Source organism: Salvelinus alpinus, chromosome 14 (genome assembly GCF_045679555.1).
Source record: "Salvelinus alpinus chromosome 14, SLU_Salpinus.1, whole genome shotgun sequence".
Lineage (NCBI taxonomy): Eukaryota > Metazoa > Chordata > Actinopteri > Salmoniformes > Salmonidae > Salvelinus > Salvelinus alpinus.
Genome location: NC_092099.1, coordinates 31,861,003 through 31,873,825, shown reverse-complemented (window position 1 = coordinate 31,873,825; position 12,823 = coordinate 31,861,003). Strand labels below are relative to the sequence as shown.

Genomic DNA, 12,823 nt, shown 5'->3' with positions numbered 1-12,823 from the left:
CAGGTTTTGCAGAACATCTGTTATCTGGATTTGGGTGAAGGAGAAGCTGGGGAGGCTTGGGCAAGTAGCTGCGGGGGGTGCGGAGCTGTTGGCCGGGGTTGGGGTAGCCAGGAGGAAAGCATGGCCAGCCATAGAGTAATGCTTCTTGAAATTCGATTATCGTGGATTTATCGGTGGTGACAGTGTTACCTAGGCTCAGTGCAGTGGGCAGCTGTGAGGAGGTACTCTTGTTCTCCATGGACTTTACAGTGCAAATTTCTGTTTGAAAAAGCTAGCCTTTGCTTTCCTGACTGACTGCGTGTATTGGTTCCTGACTTCCCAATTAGAGTGATGGAGTGCTGCACCAGATGTCCTGGCCTCCACAATCACCCGACCTCAACCCAATTGAGATGGTTTGGGATGAGTTGGACCGCAGAGTAAAGGAAAAGCAGCCAACAAGTGCTCAGCATATGTGGAAACTCCTTCAAGACTGTTGGAAAAGCATTCCAGGTAAAGCTGGTTGAGAGAATGCCAAGAGTGTGCAAAGCTGTCATCAAGGCAAAGGATGGCTACTTTGAAGATTCTTAAATATATTTTGATTTGTTTAACACTTTTTTGGTTACTACATGATTCCATATGTGTTATTTCATAGTTTTGATGTATTCACTATTATTCTACAATGTAGAAAATAGTAAAAATAAAGAAAACCCCTTGAATTATTAAGTGTGTCAAAACGTTTGACTGGTACTGTAATTCTGATCTTGGCTTTTCTTGTTTAAATGAAGTGGGAACATCAACAATAATTAGTGGTTTCTCTGGGAAACTCCTTGCAAAAATAGCTTTCTTTCTTCTGATATGGATGACCATGATAGGGAAGTGTCAGTATCACTTCATGGAAAATCTTTATAGTCACTTTTCACATCATACAGTCTAGGGTTCACAACAATAAATACTTCACTTTCCAAATCAAATTCATTTATGAAGCTCTTTTTACATCAGCAGATGTCACAAAGTGCTTATACAGAATCCAGCCTAAAACCCCAAAGAGCAAGCAACAGAGGTAGAAGCACGGTGGCTAGGAAAAACTCCCTAGAAAGGCAGGAACCTAGGAAGAAACCTAGAGAGGAACCAGGCTCTGAGCGGGGGCCAATCCTCTTCTCTGGGAGCAATTTTTTCTTCTTCTTTTACCATTATTTAACTAGGCAAGTCAGTTAAGAACAAATTCTTATTTACAATGATGGCCTACCCCGGCAAAACCCTAACCCGGACCACGCTGAGCCAATTGTGCACTGCCCTATGGGACTCCCAATCACGGCCGGTTGTGATACAGCCAGGAATCGAACCAGGGTATGTAGTGACATCTCTAGCACTAGATGCAGTGCCTTAGACCGCTGCGCTACTCGGGAGCCCAATGGCAATGGTCTATTTGCATATAGGCCTACCGCAGCTCTGATTTGTTATGCCACACTGGTCTGTGTAGAGTACGGGCTGAGTCATGCATTTCAATGCAATAGAATCCTACTCCAATGCCTTCTGCCTACAACAAAATCTCTTGCATGGTTTAGTTTTGCATACTAAGTCTTGCATAGTTCGTTTTGTTTAAGTATGTTGCATTGAAAGTGGCTAAAATTACGTTGATTCGATCATAATTCCCACAGTAAAGGGAAACATTGATAGTGTGTACTAATAGGGAAAACTCTAGAAAGTTGAGTTAAGTTCAATCTCCTGCTTATCTGCAAGGGCTGATATTTCTTCTGCACGGAAGTCCCAGGGAGCTGCGCGCCCGTGCGCAGTTTAGAGGGAACATTGCCTAGTGCCTTGCTTTTTTATGTTAGAATTTGGAAAAACAGGGTGGTTGAAAACAATATGGTGGTTGTGTAAAAGGAGTTTGAGCGGAGTCACAAACACTTCCTGAGAGCCCTGGCATTCAGAGTTTGAGCGGAATAGGATCACCTGTTGAGCAGCGAGAGCCAGCTCCTCATAGCTCATTGACGCATTGAATAAGTGTTCCTGTTGTGCATTTCTATATGCTATGCTATGCAATTGCGTGAGAAAACAGCGTTTTGATGGCCTCTATTAAAAAGAGGAGGATCCCATCAGCTTTCTATAGGAAAAGCCTACTATATTTATTTCTCAACTTTCCATATATAAAGCACATTACTTCGCTTTACAACTGGATTAGCCTACCTGGCTGAACCGCAGGAAAAGCGTCTTCCATTTGCTATTCGAGTGCATACGGATGACATACCAGGCTGTATCACCGCCTGGTACCTCAACTGTTCCGCCCACAACCGCAAGGCTCTCCAGAGGGTAGTGAGGTCTGCACAACGCATCACCGGGAGCAAACTACCTGCCCTCCAAGACACCTACACCACCCGATGTCACAGGAAGGCCAAAAAGATCATCAAGGACAACAACCACCCGAGCCACTGCCTGTTCACCCCGCTATCATCCAGAAGGCAAGGTCAGTAGAGATTCATCAAAGCGGGGACCGAGAGACTGAAAAACAGCTTCTATCTCAAGGCCGTCAGACTGTTAAACAGCCATCACTAACATTGAGGGGCTGCTGCCAACATACTGACTCAACTCTAGCCACTTTAATAATGGAATAATTAATGTAATAAATGTAATACTAGCCACTTTAAACAATGCCACTTTATATAATGTTTACATATCCTACATTATTCATCTCATATGTATATACTGTACTCTTTACCATCTACTGCATCTTGCCTATGCCGTTCGGCCATCACTGTGAAGGCCTCTATGAAAGGAGTGGCACTGAGGTAAAACCATGGGGGGATTAAACATTCACCACACACACACCTTCCCAGGTAAAGGTGAACTCGTCTCTCTGGCCACAGAAGGACTGTGTCTGTATGTGTGTGTGTTTAAGCCTCAAGGCGATGATAAGGGTGGAATTTCAGTGGTTAGCTAGTTGTTAGGAGACTGAGGGAAGAGGGGGTAAAGTCCATAAGGTTCTCTAATACTTATTTAAGACTGGACAAGGACTGGACTGCAATAAAATGTTGTGTTGCAACCTAGAGATTAGAACCTGAAGGTTACAAATGTTACTGTTGGAATGGATGGGTTATTCCCTTGTGCAAACACAAAAAGTACTGGCCTCAGACAGGGAGAGAGCATCCTGTTCCCTATGCTGTGCAGTGCTCTGGCCAAAAGGAATGGGATTAGGGCGCCATATTGGACACAGCCTTGGTGTTTAGGGTAGTGCTGTACTGACCGGTTGAGATATGATGCAGCGCTTCCAGTTCTGGAGCCGGGAGAAGACGTTGCTGGGCAACAGGCAGGAGGTGGAGCTACTGAGGATCATGCCCTCTCCCACGTGACTCCTGAAAGACAATCTGCTTGTCCTCAATCTCCTCAAACACACTCTCCTGTACACACAGACACACACACACACACGTTTGTTGAGCAGAGACAATGTGACAGTGAAGTTAACACATTTTCCCATTGCAGTGGCAACAGACCTTCCCTGCAACATTATAAACAAATATTAGGACATACAGAAATACAATGTAAAGGCCGATGAGAACAAACATGGTGTACTTTCAAAATATAATTTTTTTTGCTGGAAAAGGGTTCTACTTCACACACAAAACAGCTTTCCTAGCTACTTGCATATGGCTGTGTCGTAAACTAAGTTATGGCACATGATCTGAGATTCCAGACACAACATGTCACATATACTGAACATAAATATAAATGCAACAAGATTTTACTGAGTTACAGTTCATATAAGGAAATCAGTCAATTTAAATAAATTCATTAGGCCCTAATCTATGGCTTTCACATGACTCGGAATACATATATGCATTGGTTGGTCACAGATACCTTTACAAAATAATTATGGGCGTGGATCAGAAAACCAGTCAGTATCTGGTGTGACCACCATTTGCCTCATGCAACGCGACACATCTCCTTCGCATAGAGTTGATCAGGTTGTCGATTGTGTAATGTTGTCCCACTCCTCTTCAATGGCTGTGTGAAGTGGAACATGCTGTCGTACATGTCTATCCAGAGCATCTCAAACATGCTCAAAGGGTGACATGTCTGTTGAGTATGCAGACCATGGAAGAACTGGGACAATTTTAGCATCCAGGAATTGTGTACAGATCCTTGCGACATCGGGCCGTGCATTATCATGCTGAAACATGCGGTGATTAAGGTGGATGAATGGCACGACAATGGGCCTCAGGATCTCGTCACGGTACCACTGTGCATTCAAATTGCCATCGATAAAATGCAGTTGTGTTCGTTGTCCGTAGTTTATGCCTGCCCATACCATAATCCCACCATGGGAGCGCACTGTTCATAACATTGGCATAAACAAAACGCTCGCCCACACAACGCCTTACATGTGGTCTGCGGTTGTGAGGCTGGTCGGCCGTACGGCCAAATTCTCTAAAACAACGATGGAGGCAGCTTATGATAGAGAAATTAACATTAAATTCTTTAGCAACAGCTCTGCCGGACATTCCTGCAGTCAGCATGCCAATTGCACGCTCCCTCAAAACATCTGGGCATTGTGTTGTGTGACAAAACACATTTTAGAGTGGCCTTTTATTGTCCCCAGCACAAGCGTTTAATCAGCTTGCCACACATGTCAGGTGGATTGATGATCTTGGCAAAGGAGAAATGGTCACTAACAGAGATGTAAACAAATTTGTGCACAAAATTTGAGAGAAATACACTTTTTGTCCGCATGGAAAATTTCTGGGACTTTTATTTCAGCTCATGAAACCAACACTTTACATGTTGCGTTTATATTTTTGTTCAGTGTAGTTCTACGATGTGATATTCCTATAAGACAACCTATTTCTTAAAGTAACTGCCCAGTGTTTCCAGGTTTCTATGAAATATGACCTATAATTACTTACAATGAGTGAAATAGTTTTCCTTGCAATTTTTTAAATTAAGTTTGTTAAAAAGCTGATTTTCTGTGTTGGAATGGTGTGGGCGTACTCCAACAACAGAATGGTCATAAAAAATATTCACGCAAGTAGACCGCTTATTGGCCAGCTCATCCTCCTCTAGACCGCTGATTGGCTAGCTCATCCTCCTCAGGGAGATGACATCATGTTCTATGAGGAAATAGCAAGCATTCTTGAAACGGTCTGAGATACAAATGTTTTTTCTCCTATTTATGCTTTGGCCACAAATACAGGTATAGAATGAGTCAACAACATTATTTCGATACAGGTTGACAGAATATTAACTTTTAAAAGTGACATTTTGACTGGGCAGTTACTTTAAGACTGAAAAGGAATATTAGGGCATGATCATGTTTTTACTGAAAAAGATTCTGTAAGCTATAAAAACAAAGAGAGTCTCACACTCCATATATATAACCTCCCAGTAATCTATTGGGTAAAAAAACACCAACGTCTCGGCATCACCAATGCCTTCTTCTGGGTGCGACAGTCTTTGTTTTCATAGCTTACAGTTTATTCCCCTTTAGTCAGCACCTCAACACAAAATACTTTTCTCTGGGTGTGTGCCAGCTCATGATTTTTATTAGACTGAAAATGTCACATCTACAATGACTCAGGAATGGTGGTTTACAAAATATGTTTCCCAGCTATCCTCATGATCCCCAGTCACAAGAGGGTTATGTACACTGCTGACACTAGTGTTTCAATACAAATACAAACCACATTGAGAAAAACATGACATGATTCGATATGGTCATCGCTTCTTAATCAATTAATACAGAACACTGCTTGTGCTTAGTCCTGTTATGTATTGCTCATCACAATCGTATGCACAGACAAATGTCTCTCTCTACCTCACAATGCTCTTTCACCTTCTAACTAAACTAACCAGCTTGGATATACTACACAATGGCCGCAGGGCAGCTTAACACCTCCAGGTATTTCTCTCTAAGCCCTGATGGCTCTCTTGTGGGCAGGTAAGGTAAGGTGTGTTGGCCAGTCACCCTTGCAATGGTTACTATGTCTTTATTAGTAAAATAATAACTCCATGACAAAGTCGCACGTCACCAGATTAAACTAGCAGCAGTAACTGGCTGGGTCAGTGGCATACCTGACACATTCACAAATAAAATGGTATGTCCCTCACATAAAGAGAGAGACAAAAAACAACAATTACCCACTGAGGCGGGACACATTTTGCCTAAAATATTTCACTCATATAAGTCTTAAGCGGGGAAAACAATTATAAAGCCTATTCATCCACAATAAGGTTAGAATGAAAGGCGGAGTGAACTGCTGTCAGTGAGGAAATGTATCTGAACCAGGAAAGTGTGGTCTCAGATGGTGACAGGAGATACTCTGAATATTTCGTAACAGAATATCCCTGTAACTCTCTAAAACACCCTCTATTGTTCTCCTCCACAATGTGACATGATGGTACGTTCCTGAAAGGCTTAATCATTACAGTGTATCGATTAAAACTATGTGAAATACCATGTATCGATCTCCCCCGTAACCCCTGTCTATTTTGGCTTGAAGACCACACTTCCTGGCTCGCGTGGTGTACTTGTGAGCATGTTCAGAGCGTGACTAAGACCAGATGAAAGAATTAATTCAATGGTCATGTGGACTCTCCCATAGCCATATCCTCCTACACCTTCCATAACAAGAAATGTCTGAAAGTCAACCCTTCTAAGGAAGGGATGGGCAAACTGAATCTTTACAGTGTCCTGGCTTTTGTTCTAGATGATTGAGATCAGAGTATGTGAGCGGATCGGAGCAAGGAGTGGAGCGTGCCCAATTCTACTGGAGCAAGTTTCCCAAAGGCTGGAACGTCGGCCTTCTCGCCCACTCCAATTTCGCTCCAGTAGCACTCACTTCACGAGCTCAGTGTATGCCAGGCACAGCAGAAAGGAACGAGGTGGGTAGCTAGCTAAGTTGGTCATTGTAGCAAAGTATTTATAAAGTGAAAATCAGATCTCTTAAAAGTTTCCTTAATTTTCGTTCTATACAATAGGCCATCATTGATTTTGGCTCAATATGCCTGGCATATTACCTCTTTCAAGGAGCTTTCCGTTTTGATAGGGTTATTTTACCTAAAATCCTTTAGGCCTACCTACAGAAAAAAACACATACTCATCCCTGCCCAGCCTGGCAAGAGTGTCCCAAGGGTGTTTAGCATTCCCAGTGGCTCTGCAAGCACTGAGCGCATATTCTCCGCTGCTGGCATGCTCTCCAGGCACCATCACCTGAGCCTGAAAGCAGTGACTCAGGCCAAACTCATGTTTCTAAAAATTAATTTCAAAGGCACTGTAGATTGCGCCTAATAAGGTATTTTTTGTTTAATTTGAATTTAATTCTAATTAGGTCACAGACAATATATTTGAATTTGGAGCAGCAGTTTTTTTCCTTTGAGCGAGGAGTATTTGGAAAGGACGTGGAGTTCCGGAGCGTTGCGCAAGCACCACTCCATGAGCGATGAGCAGGATTTCCGACCGCTGAACTCCGCTCACATTCTCTGATTGAGATGCATCCTAGCGAATTGTTATTTCTATTTCAGCATGAAAGGGCATTTTCCTCAAAGATGATACTCATACCAGTCAGCCTACTGTACCTGGACGAAGAAGGCTCCCGCTAGCGCCTGAGGGAGGTCGTGGCTGCTCAGTAGGGCTAGCTGCTCTGAGGCACTCAGCTGCCCCCTCAGCATGTGGGCTTCCTGCAGTTCCTCAAGCTGTTTCCTGGGCCACCACACAAGGAAACTGGGTTAACACACACACACACACTCGCAGGCGCACCCACAACCCAAGGTCTTTTTCAATGACCCATAACTATACAGAAACGTATTGACCTCTGGAATAAGAAGGAGAGTCATTGCGTGTCACCTGACTACATAATTAATACACTATAACACTGTGTCTGTACCGTTCCGATTGATCCCATTACAAAAAACATGGGAGACCGGCAAAACACAATAACAACAGACAGGTTGAGAACTTTACCACATTATGAATGGGCTGAACATTAGTGGTTTCACTAGACTGCATCGTCTACCTGACGGCCTTTATGTAAATACAATGACAGTCAATAACAGAGAAACGTCAAACTGAAGTGAAACCTCAGGGCACATATCTGAACTCAGTGTAACCATGAAGAGAACTGAATGTTACCAGGTTGGTTCTCGAGCCAACAATATATGCACTGGTCCATTCCCTATGCTTTCGAGGCTGATTTTCATACTGTCATTTCAAAGTGAAGTAAATTAAAACTTTATACGTAAACATGTCTTTCCGGTAGCTCTACGCTGAGGCCAGTGGTATGAGGGATGGAGTTGTTTCAGTGGTGTGTGTCAGTTTGTTTAATAGGTAACCAAGCAAGATAGACTCTAAAAGCTCAAGAATGCCCCCTACTGTCCAAAAGATTGTTGTTGTTTTTTTACCCATCTGCATTTGAGCAAACCTTAGTATAAAAGTGCAAAATAGCATGGTATAGAGAAGGGTTTCCCAATCCTCTCCTCTGGGACCACCAGATGTTTGACTTATAGCACAAATTTGTTGGAAAGTACTGGGATATAAACCTGAAGACAAGACATACTGTGGCTCAAACTGTTAGGATATACTGTAGCAAATAGCTATTTATTTGACTTCATCATATCACAGCAGGTCTGGGATTTGTTTACAGTCATGAACAATTAGCAGGTTGTTATTTATAAATACTTTAAGAGACCAACCTCAAAGTGTCTGTACAGTATGATGCTGAATGTGAAACTCTTCTAAATGAATCATAACAGAATATTTCTGGACTAGGCTAGTAGTTCTCTCCCTAATGTCACTCTAAGAACCTTTTCCCATCATCCAGAGCCTTGAACTTAACATACCCTGGGTTAAAGTTAAACCAAAGATTTCTATCACTAACCCAAGATAGACCAGAGCCTGTTGTTTTCAATGGGAGCAAATTAATCATAGTGGGCAGAACATGCAAGGAGGCGGGCAGTGCCAAGCAGGAGCTAGTGAGATCCTATTGGTGCATTCTAGCATTTATTTGCATATTTCTGTGACACGTGTGTGTGTGTGTGTGCACAATAATTGAATTCGCCCTTGCACTCCTTCCAAACAACGCACTTTTTTAGAAACTTTGGCAAAGGGTAAAGTCTACAAAACACTCTGCTTGTCTCCGATTCTAGTTTTGGCCACTGGGCTTCTTCTCATCACCATATTTGGTAGTGAGTGAAAACGCCAACCGGATGCTTTACATTTATACATCCGGTGAAATATCTGGCTCATTGTTCTATCTGTGGTTAAATCCTATTACATATACTTAAAAATAATAATAAAGCGTCATGTCGTATTGTTCAACCATGTTTTTAACACGGTACTACAATATGGTTGTTGACTGATTTATATATATTTTTATTTTAGAAGAATAATTAAGGAGTGGGGTAATGCCCATTTTTTTGGCTTTATTGAAGAGATAGTAAAGTGTTGGAAAGACGGGGAAGATAGGGGAAGTCAAAGGGCAGCGGGACAGATTTTAATCCATGCCGACTCTGTCTGTGTGTCGGGGTCAGCAGCTGTAACCGGCCACACAGGGGTTATACAGTTAAAAGGATTCACTGATCATGTTTTGTTCTTGTGCCTTCAGTGTGAGTGCAAAAAGGACTGAGGGGTATTTATGTCATATATGAGTTGTTATGTGTGAGTTGATGTTGTTATGAGACATTTTGTTAATGTTTCGCCTTATTTTCCAGGACTGACCTGACCTCCTGGAAGGCCCTGGCAGCCTGGCCAGGCTGGTTGTCATAGATCTTCACTGTGTAGCCCCCACTCATAAACACCATGGCCCAGGAGCGTCCAATCAACCCACTGAAATACACACACAACAACAGAGCTAACATTTATCTTTAATATCCCCCAAGGGAAATTTGGTTTGCCCCGGAATGGCTACATGTATTTTATGATAAATAAAATCCCTAAGTGGTCCTGTGTGGCTCAGTTGGTAGAGCATGGCCCTTGCAGCACCAGGGTTGTGGGTTTGATTCCAGCTAAGGCCACTCATACGGAAATGTATGAACACACTACTTACTGTAAGTTGCTTCGATATAAGCATATGCTAAATTGCAAATGTATTATATATATATACAGTGTACAAAACATTCATATTGCAACTCAATATTAGGAAGATATTCTTAATGTTTTGTACATAGTATAATAGGAGTGGTCATTGATTTGGGGGTCAGTCCAAATCCACAAGTGAATTTAAAAATGAACAATAATGAAGTCAAAATGTAAACCTTGTTGTATGACAAGCACTCTAATTGTTCAACAGTGACAGTGCAGACATTTTGATTGCCCTCAACATCCCTCAGGATTGTCCAGAAATGGTGAGTAGAGAAGGAGGCAGGAATAACAGGAAGCAAAGAACAAAAAGTGATGACTGTTTTTAAAAGAAACTGCCAGCATCATCAATATAGGCATATGATGGCCATATGAGTGGGCTATTGTTTTGTACTACTATATTAGATTCTAAATGTTCATCAAAACAAAAATACATTTTCAACCAGATATCATGATCACATCATATGCCTGCCTATAGTTAGCACAACATCCTGACCTGATATGGCACATTCCGTGTAGCTATACAGTAGTTATCTAGAAAATAAAGATAAAGACAAAGTATTCTCTCTAGTATTGACTTGGCACATGCACAACAAATATGAATACAGTATCTGTAACGCCAAATATTCAGTGTCATGAAAATTAACTAATTTGTTTACTTTAATTTAGTTGGTGATCAGCCTACCCTACTCTAGCGCGAAGTTCAAATGCATAAGCAAGTACTGTTCATAGCTAATGTTAGATCAATGAGCTAACGTTAGATCCTGTAGAATAGTCGCTACTAGCTAACTAGCCAGTTACTGGAGCAAGATTGGTTAGACAGATAAAGCTCGTAAAATGTGAGGTTTCTGCTCACCTGCCAATAACTGTAATGGTCTTCGCCTCAGAGGAACTCATTTTGCAGGTTTGCTTAGCAGTACATTATTGCAATATTGTAAATTCTCAAAAAAGTCTGCATGCAAAAGTCCTACAACGCCCCTGCTAGTCACGTGATTGTACAGTGCCTTAAAATGTTCAAAATAAAAAAGAGAGAACAAAATACATCATCATTCATCAATTTACCGATTTGCATACTTTTATTAATCATGTGGTAATGCTCTCGGTCATACTTTTGACATTCTAAGCTGATAACATTGGATAAAAGAGACGAGCTAGGGTTTCCACACTGACTATATGGTAAAAATTCATGAAATCGAAAATGTGCTTTTTGGTCTTAAATTTAAAGTTATGGTTAGGTGTAAGGCTAGCAGTGTGGTGAGGGTTAAGGTTATGTTTAAAATACAATTTTAAGAAGATAAATTGTAGACATAAGCGTGGTGTAAATTCAGATATTAGATAAAAGAGGAGATGGGAATCCCATTCGCCAATGAATGGAGGAACATATAGCGCCCCACCCAGAAGGCTGTCGACCAATCGCGTTCACGTTGTCATGCTGCGTCAAGCGGTTGCTAAACTAATCGTCAAGCAATCCCTTCTTAAGTCAGGGAATGAGTCAAGAATATGGAGCGAGATACCTGCCAAAAGGTTGAACGTACGTATCGTTAGGGTTGTAAGAAAATCCATAAGTAAAATGTTAGGATAATAAGAAAAGCCATGTGTGAAACATGAAACGTAAACGTGAAATGTAATCAGTGAACATACAAACACCATGTTACAATTATGGACTAACATTTTAGGCTTGAACAAATCTTGTATTGCAATTCTGATGTACAATAATACCTTTCAGAGTTTTGGCAGTTTCATCTAAACAACAAAGAAAACGTACACCAAAAGGACTGTGAGGAGTGCTATGTGAACAAGCATAACCTCTCTTGGGTAGGGGGCAGTATTTTCACGTCCGGATGAAAAGCGTGCCCAAAGTAAACTGTCTGTTACTCAGGCCCAGAAGCTAGGATATGCATATAATTGGTAGATTTGGATAGAAAACACTCTAACGTTTCTAAAACTGTATGTCTGTGAGTGTTAGTATTGTTTCCAAGCGCATGGAAGAGAGTGCGTTCTTTGGTATTTTTCTCCGGTAAAGACAATAACGATTCTCCGTCTTAAATTTTATAGTTTATTTATTTTTTGGGGTACCTAAGGTTTGATTTTCAATGTTGTTTGACTTGTTTGGAAAAGTTTATTAGTAACGTTTGGGATTAATTTTGTATGCATTTTGATAGAGGGAAACTGGGTGGATTATTGACTGAAGTGCGCCAGCTAAACTGAGTTTTTATGGATATAAAGAAAGACATTATCGAACAAAAGGACCATTTGTGATGTATCTGGGACCTTTTGGAGTGCCAACAGAAGAAGATCAAAGGTAAGGCATTTATTATATCACTATTTCTGACTTTTGTGGCGCACCTGCCTGGTTGAAATGTTTTTCATGCTTTTGTATGCGGGGCGCTGTCCTCAGATAATCACATGGTGTGCTTTCGCCGTAAAGCCTTTTTGAAATCTGACACAGCGGCTGGATTAACAAGAAGTTAAGCCTTATTTTGATGAATTACACTTGTGATTTTATGAAAGTTAAATATTTATAATTCTGTAGTTTGAATTTCGCGCTCTGCAATTTCACCAGATGTTGGCCAGATGGGACGCTACCGTCCCACCTGCCCATAAGAAGATAACACAGTATTAAAAAAACGGAATTAAGGGAAACCAGAAAAAGGTATCCTGCACATTTTCAAGTTAAAAGTCTCCATTCTCTATTACTCCTCAGTTGAGTTTGCCACCGCGAGTCTAGATAGCACTAGCTGTATTATGTGAAGTGAAGTTTCAGTCCGCTAGGTGTATCTC

At 41.4% G+C, this 12,823-nt stretch overlaps 1 pseudogene; it reads right to left on the bottom strand.

Moving 5' to 3' along the window:
- The window catches only part of LOC139538790 (lambda-crystallin-like), a 35,179-nt pseudogene extending 23,901 nt beyond the window's left edge, over nt 1-11,278 (bottom strand).
- Between the last annotated feature and the right edge of the window lie 1,545 nt (nt 11,279-12,823).